We start from the raw sequence: 13,356 nt of genomic DNA, 5'->3' as shown, positions 1-13,356 counted from the left end.
GTTTTCCGTGACCCTCGTCTGGATGCGGGTCACCGGGCCCCCCCCCCCCGGAGCCAGGCCTGGGTGTGGGGCTCGGTGGCGAGCGCCTGGTGGCCGGGCCTTCTCCCATGGGGCCCAGCCAGGCACATCCCAAAAAGGGGACATGGGACCCCCCCTCCCACAGACATACCGCCAGTGGGGAGGGTCAAAGGGGTCGGGTGCGTAGAGGGTGAGGGTTGAGATGTTCCGGCTAGATATAGTCGGCCTCACCTCGACGCACAGCAAGGGCTCTGGAACCATTCTTCTTGAGAGGGGTTGGACTCTCTTCCACTCTGGAGTTGCCACTGGTGAGAGGCGCCTGGCAGGAGTGGCAATACTTATTGCCCCCCGGCTTGGTGGCTGTATGTTGGAGTTTACCCCGGTAGACGAGAGGGTAGCCTCCCTCCATCTTTGGGTGGGGTGACGGATCCTGACTGTTGTCTGTGCCTATGGTCCAAACAGCAGTTCAGAGTATCCACCCTTCTTGGACTCCTTGGAGGGGGTGCTGGAAAGCACTCCCTCTGGGGATTCCCTCGTTCTGCTGGGGGACTTCAATGCCCACGTTGGCAGCGACAGTGAGACCTGGAGGGGTGTGATTGGGAGGAACGGCCCCCCCGATCTGAACCAGACGGGTGTTCGGTTATTGGACTTCTGTGCTCGTCACAGGTTGTCCATAACGAACACCATGTTCAAGCATAAGGGTGTCCATATGTGCACTTGGCACCAGGACACCCTAGGCCACAGTTTGATGATTGACTTTGTAGTCGTGTCGTCAGACTTGCAGCCGCATGTCTTGGACACTTGGGTGAAGAGAGGGACGGAGCTGTCAACTGATCACCACCTGGTGGTGAGTTGGCTACGATGGTGTGGGAGGATGCCGGTCAGACCTGGCAGACCCAATCGAATTATGAGGGTCTGCTGGGAACATCTGGCAGAGTCTCCTGTCAGAGAGAGTTTCAACTCCCATTTCCGGGAGAGCTTCGACCATGTCCCGGGGGAGGCAGGGAACATTGAGTCCGAGTAGGCCATGTTAAGGTGGTGCTCAGTGCCTGTCGTGGTGGCAATCCCCAAAACCTGCTGGTGGACACCGGCGGTGAGGGATGCCATCAAGCTGAAGAAGGAGTCCTATAGGACCTTATTGAGGCAGCAGGCAGGTACCGGCAGGCCAAGCAGAGTGCAGCTGCGGCGGTCACTGAGGCAAGGCAAGGCAAGGCAGTTTCATTTATATAGCGCATTTCATACACAATGTGCTTTACATAAAACAGAAAAACATGTAATTTGAGAAACATTAAAACATACAATTAACCCCCCATCCCCACCCCCCACACTAATAATAAAAACAAAGTACAGAAAAATAGAAAGACAGAAATAAAATGCTAGAATAGGGTATATTTGCTTTAAAATCATTAAAAGGACATATAGTGCAAATGAAAGATTAAAATGTAAAGTGCTTTAAAAGAGCTCAATGATAAGTGTTTTTAACCTGGATTTAAAAATGTTCACAGTCAGTAGATCTCAGAGCTCTACTGGGTTTATATTCTACTAACATGTCATTCATGTACCATTCAGTGATTTGTAGACCAGTAGCAGAACTTTAAAATCTATTCTATAGCTGACTGGGAGTCAGTGTAAAGACTTAAGAACTGACTGGGAGCCAGTGTAAAGACTTAAGAACTGACTGGGAGCCAGTGTAAAGACTTTAGAACTGACTGGGAGCCAGTGTAAAGACTTTAGAGCTGGAGTAATGTGCTCTGATCTCTTTGTTCTGGTTAAAACTCGAGCTGCAGCGTTCTGAATGAGCTGCAGCTGTTTAATGCTTTTTTGTGGGAGTCCAGTCAGAAGACCGTTACAGTAGTCGAGTCTACTTGAGATGAACGCATGAATCAACTTCTCCTGGTCTGTTTGAGACATAAAACCCTTCACTCTGGATATGTTCTTAAGCTGATAGAAGGCTGTTTTGGTGATTGATTTGATAGGACTGCTGAAGGTCAGATCTGAGTCTATCAGCACGCCAAGGTTTCGGACTTGGTCCCTAGTTTTTAGAGAGAGTGACTCGAGATGTTTACTAACAGCAATCCTCTTCTCTTTATTGCCAAAAACAATGACCTCAGTTTTGTCCTGATTTAATTGAAAGAAATTTTGGTTCATCCAATTAGTTACTTGCTCTAAACAGTGACACAATGACTGTATTGGACTGTAGTCATCTGAGGACAGTGCTAGGTATATCTGCGTGTCATCTGCATAACTGTGACCCAAGGGCAGCATATATAGACTGAACAGAAGGGGTCCAAGAACTGACCCCTGAGGAACTCCACATGGGAGTCAATAACCCGGACATGGGAGGAGTTCGGTGAGGCCAGTCGATCTTCGTTCCTACCCTCACCTATGGTCATGAGCTTTGGGTAGTGACCCAAAGAACAAGATCGCGGGTACAAGCGGCCAAAATGAGCTTCCTCTGTAGAGTGGCAGGGCTTTCCCTTAGAGATGGGGTGAGGAGCTTGGTTATCCGGAGGGAGCTCGGAGTAGACTCGCCTCTCCTCCGTATCGAGAGGAGTCAGATGAGGTGGCTCGGGCATCTAGTCAGGATGCTTCCTGGACTTTTCCTTTGATTTCAATTATCTTCCTTCTCACTTCTCATTAAACTGCTGAAAACAGTTGATTCTCAAAATGTTAATAGTTTGTACGAAATGAATATTTAAAACATTACACATTCACTGCATTTTCTTATAGAGGTGTTTAAAAAATAAATGTTCAAAAAGAAATGATTTGTTAATATAGTTTTTTATTTCTTATATTCTGAATCACCCTATAAAATATTCATCTTAATTGAAGATGTAGGATTGTTATTGTTTTTTTTCTTCCAAAAGCGCATTGTTGCTCTCTGTTGAAGGGGGGCCACTGTGTTCCCTTCACATTGTTTTGCCCCTGCCCCTCAGACAGCTTGATTCACCACTGATTTCTATACATGCTAATCCTGTGCAATATCACAGGGGGCTGGAGCCTGTCTACTGCAGCAAAATGAAGGAAATAGGATACGCCCTGCATCTTGAACAGAAGGCAGGTTACATCTATACACACTAACATCCACATTCACACTCACATTAACACCAACAGACTGTAGTAAATTCACTTGCATGTTAGACCATCGGAGAAAACAAATGGTTTTACATCGTCATCCAACTCATAGCAATCATTTATCCTAGTCAGCCTTTAAATATTAAGGATTGTAGGTCCTTTCAATCATATTTATACAAGTACAGATTTGTTTTGTGCAGACTTTGTTGTTAAAAAAAAGCTTCATTAAATTATCCTCTCAACCTATAAAAATAGCATTGCATTTTATCTGTATCACTGAAATGTTTCTGCTGATTCCCATGATTACTTAAATTGTTCTAATGCCAACAAATATGACAATTTTCTTCTAATATGTGATCTGTCTTTCTCTGCTGGACTTGTCCAAAACTCCACAGTACAGAACATACATTTACCAGACCAAATCAACACACAAATAATTGAAATCACAGCATTAATGATAATAATGTCTTCTTTAGTAACTCTGAGAAAATCACTTGGTAAATCATAAATAATTGGTGACCCCACCCAGGTCTGTTGACGTAGACACTGATACTGTGTGATTAGAAGCAGCTGAACAAATCAGCTTCTAATCGTCTGAAAAATAATTGTTTGATCATCATCAACAAAGTAAAATAATCAGTTAAACAGTCAACAGTTAAAGGTAAAACATCTCCTCTGTGCTGAGGCTGTCACAGTGGAAGTCCTGACTCATTGTTATAATTAATAATCTTTGTACAAGTATTCCTTATTCAATTGTTTGTCTCCCATCAGGCACATAACAGAGAAATCACTGATAAAAGTATAACTCACCTTACATTCATCAGTCTGGGAGTTGGTTTCAACCATGCAGCTCTCAGCTGGTAAGGTGTGTATTCGTCCTGGCTGTGGATAAAATGCTGCACTTCCCTGCATATGCCAAGGGGGTCCTGCATTTATACTGTTGGTGAAGCCACTTTAATTTTCAGTTTGCACGTAATGGTCATCTGGTTTCCTGGTAATCAACGTTCCCATTTCCAGTAAATCACATGATTAAACTTAAGCCCTACTTAGTATACAGAATTATATTCAGGAAAACTATGTAGAGATAATAAGAGTCACACAATGCTGATTTAATGTATAACGGTAAAAATGAATTCAGAGTAAAAATTTTCCACATTGACTTTTCAGTTATAATGGAAACCACATGATATTGTCTGAAATCCTGTGTCTGAAATCCCAACACAGTGTTGGGAAGATTACTTTGGAAATGTAGTTGGTTACAATTACAAGTTATCCTGTTGAAAATGTAATAGAAGTGTAACTATTTCAATTAATTTCTCAAAGTAATGTAACTAATTAACGGGGGTGGGGGGTGTTACACTTGGTGTCGGTCTGGGGGAGGGGTGCGATCGGTGTCGGTATAAGGACACTTTGCTCTCACGCATGCTGCATTTATACTCATTTATAGTCAAATACACACACGCAGACACTCTCTAGTGTGCACTCTGCTCACTCACTCCAGATTCCAGGAGATTGTGTCGCGGGCGTCAGGAAGTTGCTATCCCTGATAACAGCTTCCTGATGCTGCTATCAGGGATAGCAGATGGGATGTCTGTGTTTGTATTTCCAACACAGGAATGCATGGGCGTAGGTTTGCATAGGGACGGTAGGGACATGACCCTACCAACTTTTCAGGAGGCCCAAATTGTCCCTACAACTTTTAAGCAACCTTATTTGCATTATGTTTGGAGTGCAGTTATATAGGTCATTTAAATTGTCTTCCCATATTTTGCAAGGATAGACTTGACCCGACCATTATTGAGTGAATTATTTGCATTATGTTCAGAGTCACATTTACCCCTTTTTCACCAGCGTGAACGTGCCAGTCCAATTTTCTTTTTCAAGTCTATGTTTCAAACTCACGTTTGATTGGCTCATTTGGCTGATGACCAAACAAAGGCCCGCCCACCCCCACACGCAGACACGCGCTGTACAGATAAATGCAGTCCGACAGACATGCCGCCTCCTCCTCCTCCCCCTCCGAAGAGGAGGGATATTCGGAGTTACTTTTCCCCTGCAGCAGCAACTGTAAGTAACGTCACATTAGCAAAAGGACGTCACTAATGTGTCACTAATTTTACTAGTGAAAGTCCGACGTGCATCAGAGTGGAGCATAATGTTAAACTGTGTAAACTGTAGTGAACGCAAGCAAGAAGCTGCTCAAAGAAACATGTCCTGTCTGTGTTTCACAGGAAAGCATCAGACAATCCAAACACATGCTGCTGCTGTTTTTCTTCTTATAAAAAGGTCTCGAGCATGTTCACACTTTTCAAACTAAATACCTTTTTTGTGTATTTATTTATTAAAAAGTATTTATTTATTTTCTAAATTATCTATTTAAAAATATTTTTATTTGCAGCCCATGCAGTCATTTTTGTTGTGTTGTAATATAATGGCGTCCTTATACCGACACTTATCGCACCCCTCCCCCAGACCAACACCAAGTGTAACCCCCCCCCCCCAGGTTTTTTGCAAATTAGCGCCCTAACATTGTAGTACAATGCAAAGATTGTTTGCCAGCAGTGAAGGTAAACAGTAACACTATCAGGTCTTAAAATGTGAAAATGGTTAACAGTCGAGAGCATTCATTCAAAATTAAGAAAAGTAATAAAAGTAATAAAAATGTAATTAGTTACATTACTTTGAGAAAGTAATTGAAATAGTTACACTTCTATTACATTTTCAACAGGATAACTTGTAATTGTAACCAACTACATTTCCAAAGTAATCTTCCCAACACTGAGCCTACCTATTCATTAGATTCACATTCACAAGAAATGTAGCCCCGACCCCGTCCAATCAGTTTGGTCTTTTTAATGTCCCGTCCCCAGCAAAAAATGTACATGCAGGATATGCTGTTATATTGTCCCTACCAATGTTGAGACCAAACTTACGCCCTTGCATGAATGTATTATTCTGCACCTCTGACATGTTGTTGAGTCTGACTGAATGGCACATGACCAGAGACAGCCAATCACAAGCGTCAGGATCCAACTTGTGGCTTTGGAAGGAGGAGGTTGATATGAAAAAGCTATGTGATAAATCTGAGCTTTTGCAGCGATTTTTCAAATGTAACTAAAATTGTAATCATGGAAATTTCCAAAAGCAACTGTAATTTAATTACGCATTTTCTCCCAGTAATGTAACGGATTACAATTATGTACATTTTGTAATTAAATTACGTAACGTTCTTACATGTAATTCGTTACTCCCCAACACTGTGTACACAAACACACATTTTAATAAAGTAATAGGAAGTAAGCAACATAAAGTAGAGTGCAACTGTCAGGCAAGGCAAGTTTATTAGTATTTGTAACACATTTCAGCAACAAGGCAATTCAAAGCACTTTACATAAACCATAAAGCGAATGTAGACAAATTCAAAGCAACAGCAATTTTAAAAAATGGAAATAGATGTATGCAATACATTTAAAAGAGTTAAATAAAGATACATTGAAATAGAATAAGGTCACTCCAAATAAAACTTAAGTGTCAGGTCCAACAAATGTATTACTTTAGTTTTATGTTTTTAAAGCTCACAATATGTTTAGATAAATAAACAATGTTAGAAAATATGATTCACAGAGTGGTATACAGGTATTTGGAGGGTTATTCTCGCAGTTTTTGTATTAAAAAGTGACATTTAAAAGACTTTAACAGTTTCATGTCATTCTAAAAAAACATCTTTACTTACTCTGGACAATCCACAGGACACATTCTCAACAGTTTCTTTTCACAGTATTTTCTGTGGATTATTCACAGTAACAGTCACACTTTCTTGAAAAACACTTTCTGTGACCTCCATAAATGAAATCCCATTCATCTACACTGAATCGTGTTAGCACCAGAAGTATTACAGACACATTTAAAACACTAAGCAAATAAAATGAAAACTTGTCAGCATGGACATCAGTAGATTCTCTGTAAATTTGGCACAGAAGTATATTATTAAAATATACAGAAGATTAAAGTCTGAATCTGTTGTATGAATAAATACTTCAGCTCACGTCACCATTCGAACAGCACAGTGAATGCAAGAAAGACATAGTGATACAATGCTGAGCAGTTCAGCTTTCTACCACATGAGGGCACAAGTGTCAAATCTACAGTACAGCTTTTCAAATGGGAAATTAAGAGGTCATATTCTGTATTTAAAGAGAGCACAGTCTTACATATATTAATAACTGAGGTCAGATCGAACAAGATGAGAATATATTTTAAAAGTATAAGTGTTTGTCCTGTGGAGCTGTCAGTCAATTTAATAACTAATATTCAGCAGTTTAACTGACTCCTGACTCTCTGTTAGTCTCTATTACTTATTGACTCATTTGACAATTTAATTTTGGCACTCCCAGTCTCTTTCATTGTGCTTTTATAAGTAGGGAAATTCCTGTTTTATATTCTAACATGTTGATTGAGACTCTCTCTGTTTGCCCAACATATTCTAACAACACATGTATTAAGACAGGCTAAGTATCAACTAAATAGCTACATAAATATCTCACATATAGGCCCGTTAAGGAGAATGATAAGTAAGACACAAATTCAATTTATTGAAGATAGAAAGAATACATTTATTAAACACAAAAATAAATAAATAAATCAAGAGTTTACAGTTTTGTATGTTAACTTAAATTTGACCAACTGAAATAAAGCCTTTTTTCAAAGCTTTTCAAATATTAAACCAAAATAAATAGATACATTAAATTAAATTGTGCACCTTTCAGTTCTTTTTGTTATCCAGATAGTATCACATTCAATTTCAAACATTTTTAAAGCCCTTCTTTATTTATTCCTCAGTTGCTAATTGTTTTTTTTCTTTGCAAGTATAGTTCAGTTCAGTTCAGTAAAGTCAATAGCCTCAGTCTCCTTTTTTCAGTCGACTATGTAGCTTCAGTTCAGTTAGGAGCTTCCTTATTGTCCTTTTATTTTGCTTGAACTTATCTGACATCCAAGTGAAGATCCAGAGCATCCAAGTCCAGCAGCGTCCTGGCTCAGACTCTCCCACATGGACAGCAGGGGTCGCTGTTTTACCTCCAGCTCTCTGAAGATCCTCATTATCCTCTACAAAATAAAAACAATACCTCAGCTAATGTCAAGTTATTCACTTATTTTATGATGCAGATGCAGCTTCATATCAATATCTTATGGTTATTTCTACCGTTTTCTGAGCTTATTTCTGGTTTAAATGTTAAAAACAGAACATAACATGCCCATAAATAATAAAAACATAAATGTATGAGGCAATAATGTCTGCTAGCAATAGTATCTCACATCTCATATTACTCATATCACACACATTTTTACAGTGTCTCTGTTTTAGTCACAAACACGTTTCTCTGATTGTTTTTTCCACCTACAATCATGAAGTGAGATTTAGCTAACATCAGTTTCTTAATCTATCACTGAAAAGAAAAACACACTCACCGGAGAATTTGTCATTAAAAACACATCTAATAGCGATCCTCCTTCATCCTCTGGCAAACATCAATATCCTTAAATCAAGGTAGATCTCTTCTGGACAACTTTAACATCGAAGTTTAACAAATATAATAAGTTTTAAATTTCGTTATGTACACACTTCTCTCTCTCTGCTAGTTAATGAGGCTCTTACAGGTGTTTACCGCCACCCGCTGGACGTTTAGCGAAACTGCAACAATAACATTAACACTCAACTGGACTGAATATCTGTTAAATTTAAGTAAATGAGAGTTATATATAACATGTTTTCCACATACAATCATGAAGTGAGCATTAGCTAACATCAGTTTCTTAATCTATCACTGAAAAGAAAAACACACTCACCGGAGGATTTGTCATCAAAAACACATCTAACGAAGTTTAACAAATATAACAAGTTTTAACTTTTTCTCATGCTCGTTATTTACACACTATCTCCTTCTCTCTCTCTGCTAGTTAATGAGAACAGACTCTTACAGGTGTTTACCGCCACCCGCTGGACGTTTAGTGAAACTGCAACAATAACATTAACACTCAATTGGACTGAATATCTGTTAAATTTAAGTAAATGAGAGTTATATATGAATCTGTACATACAAAATAAATTAAGATTTAACTTGAGCTGTAATTTTCTTATGTCTAATGTAAACAACTATAAACAAATGGACTTAAACAATAGCTTAGACTCTGTTAAATTTATGGAAGTTACAATATTATAACCTTGTATGTACTTTTCAAACCATCAAAACTAATCACACTTGGCTTAATTTAACAGGAAATGTCATTTGAAAATGTAGTCATTGTAACAGCAGCACTAATGTCAAGTTTTCCACACACTGGGAAGACGTTTACCATCAAACAATTCATAAATAACATCAGTATGCTTGCATGCCCCTGTGGACAAACAAAGCAACAAACATAAAATCTCAGAACAGTGGCACAGGTAACATAGAATATGTCACAGCCAAACACTATCATGAAGCCTGTCATGGCTCTCCAGTCACTCTGCTTTTTATTGGACTTGAAAATGTAACTCCTCCAGCCAGAGGAGGCAATCTACCAAAACTACTATATCAGAGACAGATTTACTGGATTTCAACACTCAACACAGTGACACCTGCTGGACTGTATGATGACTTTAGTTTGAAATCCTTCCTCAGAGCAACTAGAGAACATGTTACTTCAGATAGAACTGTTAAATTGTATGGTGTTAGTCATTTTATCTGTTATTAGTAGGATATTATAGGCAAGGCAAGACAGCTTTATTTATATAGTGCATGTCATACCCAATGGCAACTCAATGTGCTTTACATAAAACAAACATTTAACTTTAATTTTAATTTGTCATAACTTCTTATGGTTTTTAAAAATATTTCTGAATATTTCCAGGTTTTACATGAAAATATCAATATTTTGGATCCCTTTATGTAATTGTTTGCTGTCTCTTTTTCTAATGATGAACATACTGAAAAAATATAAACTGGTTATAATACATAACATAGTAGACAATAAATTAATCTCATCATTAGCATTGTAGATTATGTTGTGGCATGTTCCTATTAGAAATGAAACTGTAAAAATATTAAAGAATAGTGATGACATGTTAGAAAACATCTGTTTCACATGACCTTTGAACTTCATCATCATCATCATGTATATAGTTGTAATTATTAAAAAGTAAAATCAAAAAATATAAAGAAATTATAATATTTTCAAAAATAATGAAAAAAGTTAAAATGTTAAAGAATAAAACTGTATAAAGTAAAAATAAATGTAAATGTAAAAAATGTCATTACATAGCCTTTAAATTATATAATGTAGGCCTTCATCTTCATCATCATCATCATCATCATTATCTTTAGATAATATAACAAAATCTTAGTACTAATACAGAATAAAAATGTAAAAAGTCAAAATGTAAATGTAAAAACTTTCATTACAGAGCCTTTAAACTTCATCATCTGATTAATAAAACAAAAACCTTTGTATTCATTAAACAATAAAATAAAATAAAACTAATACAGAAAAAATATTTTTAAAAGTTACAAATCAGCATCACATCTAATTTAAAGGAGTAAAATAAACCAGACTAAAAATATTAAAGAATAGTGATGACATGTTAGAAAACATCTGTTTCACATGGTCTTTGTACTTCATCATCATCATCATCATTATGTATATAGTTGTAATTATTAAAAAGTAAAATGAAAAAATACAAAGAAACGATAATATTTTCAAAATACAACAAAACAGTTTTCTGTCAAAAATAATGAAAAAAGTTAAAATGTTAAAGAATAAAACTATAAAAAGTAAAAATACATGTAAATGTAAAAAATGTTTTTACATAACCTTTAAATTGTATACTGTAGGCCTTCATCATCATCATCATCATCATCATCATTATCTTTAGCACATCATTATGCACTTAGTTGGGTTGTCCAGGCTGTAGCTCTGGCCTATGATAGTGCTGGGGTCCCTCCACCTAGGGGGGTGGTGGCCCACTCCACCAGAGGGATGGCTACCTCTTGGGCGCTCTTCAAGGGGGCTCCCTTGGAGGAGATTTGTGCAGCGGCTGGTTGGGCCTCTTCTGGGACCTTTGCAAGGTTCTACAGGCTAAATGTTGCTTCATCCATGGCCTCTGCTGTTCTGCAAGCAGGCCTGTGAGATTTGTGGTCCCTGCCATGCTGGACCATGGCTTCAGGGTTGATATTCACCCGGTGGTTGTGTTCATTTATTAAGGATGTTCTGTTATGGGGACCTTTTTCCTTTTCAATGGAAAGTGTTTTCGTTCACAGCAGGTGGCCTTCGTCGGCCTTTGGCTATTGTGCCACGAACCTGGTACCACAAACCTGGAGATTAATTATTCTCATTAAAATGTGTTCTGATCCGTGAACTGGTTGTCCTGAGTGTTTTTGCCTCACTACACCTCCTGCCTGACCTTATTTGCTATACTGTTGACCCATACGGTGGCGTGTTGACCAGATATGAAATAGAACGGATGGTTACAGATGTAACCGTGGTTCTATGAATGAAGGTCAACACGCCAGCTTGCTCTGTCATTCAGAAGGCTAGTTCGGCCTCAGTCGAGAAAAAGAGAGTGAGCAGGTGATCGCACAGCTGTATTAATAGGCTCTGATTGCGCCCGCTGGGTGGAGGTGTTAATTTGCTACATTGTCTCCTGAAACAGCTCACCCTCGGAGAGAGTGACCCATACGGTGGCGTGTTGACCTTCATTCATAGAACCACAGTTACTTCTGTAACCATCCGTTTTATTTTCTCTTTTGTGAACGGAGTTTGGTTCCTCCAGTGTTTTGTTTTCCTAGTTGTGGCTTTTTCGTTTACCTCCTAGTGGAGTGATTTTCTGTTGTCTTAGTCCTTAGTTTTTTTAGGCCTTTTTCCCTCCTTGTTTAGGAATGGTTTTGTTTATTAGAATATTTTCTCCCTGTTTATTTTTTCTCCCTAGATTCCTAGTCTTGATAGAATTAAGTTTTCTAGCCTGTTATTTTGACACTCTGTCAGAGAGGTTGGAATCAATAAAAGTCTGCCTTAACAGTCCTACCTCTGCATCTGAGTCCTCATTCAAGTCCAGGTCTGACATTAGTAGATCACCTAAAAACGAGACGTGCAATCCATTACACTGTGCACGCAATTTAGTACCCTTTATTTGGGATCTTAGTAAATCAGGCCCTAAATGTATTGCCACTAGTTTTGAGCATAGCATGTTATATGCAAAATGAAAATCAAATCTCTCTATGCATCTTATATCAAGTTTAGAGCATTATAGCCACATAGATGTTGAATTATTTTTTATCTCATTTTAAAGTGAATTTGTTATTATATTAGACAAATTTGAGAAACAATTACTGGTGAAATTCTGCATTTTGCATTAAAGTTTCGCAATAAAGGAGTCTGCTTGTTACACATTAACACCTATTTACAGCACACAGTTGTTGGTCAGAGGTTGGTTTTCAGAACTAGGTTGTTTATTGCTGTCTGAGTCTTAAAAGATAATTATTGTAGTCCAAAGTACTAACATAAAAGTTGTGGATTTACAGTATCTCCAAAAAGCAGGTCTATAAAATGGTACCATAAACTGTGTAAGAAAGTGCTGGGTTTGCTTGAGTATGACTTCAATAAACCATCCAATTGTTCTGTACAGAACATGCTATGTTGTCAAAAGGGCATACTGTTTGTGTGATGTTGTTTCAGGTTTTATCTTACTGTGTTACGTACTAATACAGAAGAAATTGACGGGAAAGGCAACCTGTCGAAAAGAGGTCTAAACATTTTAATATTTGGCCAGGGTGGAATGAATTTGTGTCTCCATCTAGAGACCAAATAAGCATTTAAAAACTGAGTTTTATCAGGTAAAGCCAGACATTGTCCAGAGTGTGAATACAAGAAACACACATGTGCTAGATTTAAATATGCTGTACGTTTTATTAAAAGGAATGAGCAAGGCATGAGGGCAAACTCCAAAAGTTACAGTAGAATAATGTCTATGAATTCTGGAGGGAAGTTAAGGTCATCAATAACAGTAAGACACCCTTGCCATCCATTCTTGATGGGTTTACTGGGTCTGAAAATATTTCTGAACTATGGAGGAAACATTATAGGGACATTTTTATTAAGGAACTGGCAGTGAACGAAGCATGTGGCCTTGATCAAATAACAGCAGAATATCTGAAATATGCTAGTCATAAGATCTCAGTGTTACTTTCTATGTGTTTTTCTGGATTGTTGATGCATGGCATACTACCTGAT

Source organism: Scomber japonicus, chromosome 1, assembly GCF_027409825.1.
Source record: "Scomber japonicus isolate fScoJap1 chromosome 1, fScoJap1.pri, whole genome shotgun sequence".
Lineage (NCBI taxonomy): Eukaryota > Metazoa > Chordata > Actinopteri > Scombriformes > Scombridae > Scomber > Scomber japonicus.
The sequence above is the reverse complement of the archived record's forward strand: the minus strand, read 5'-3'. Positions refer to the sequence as shown.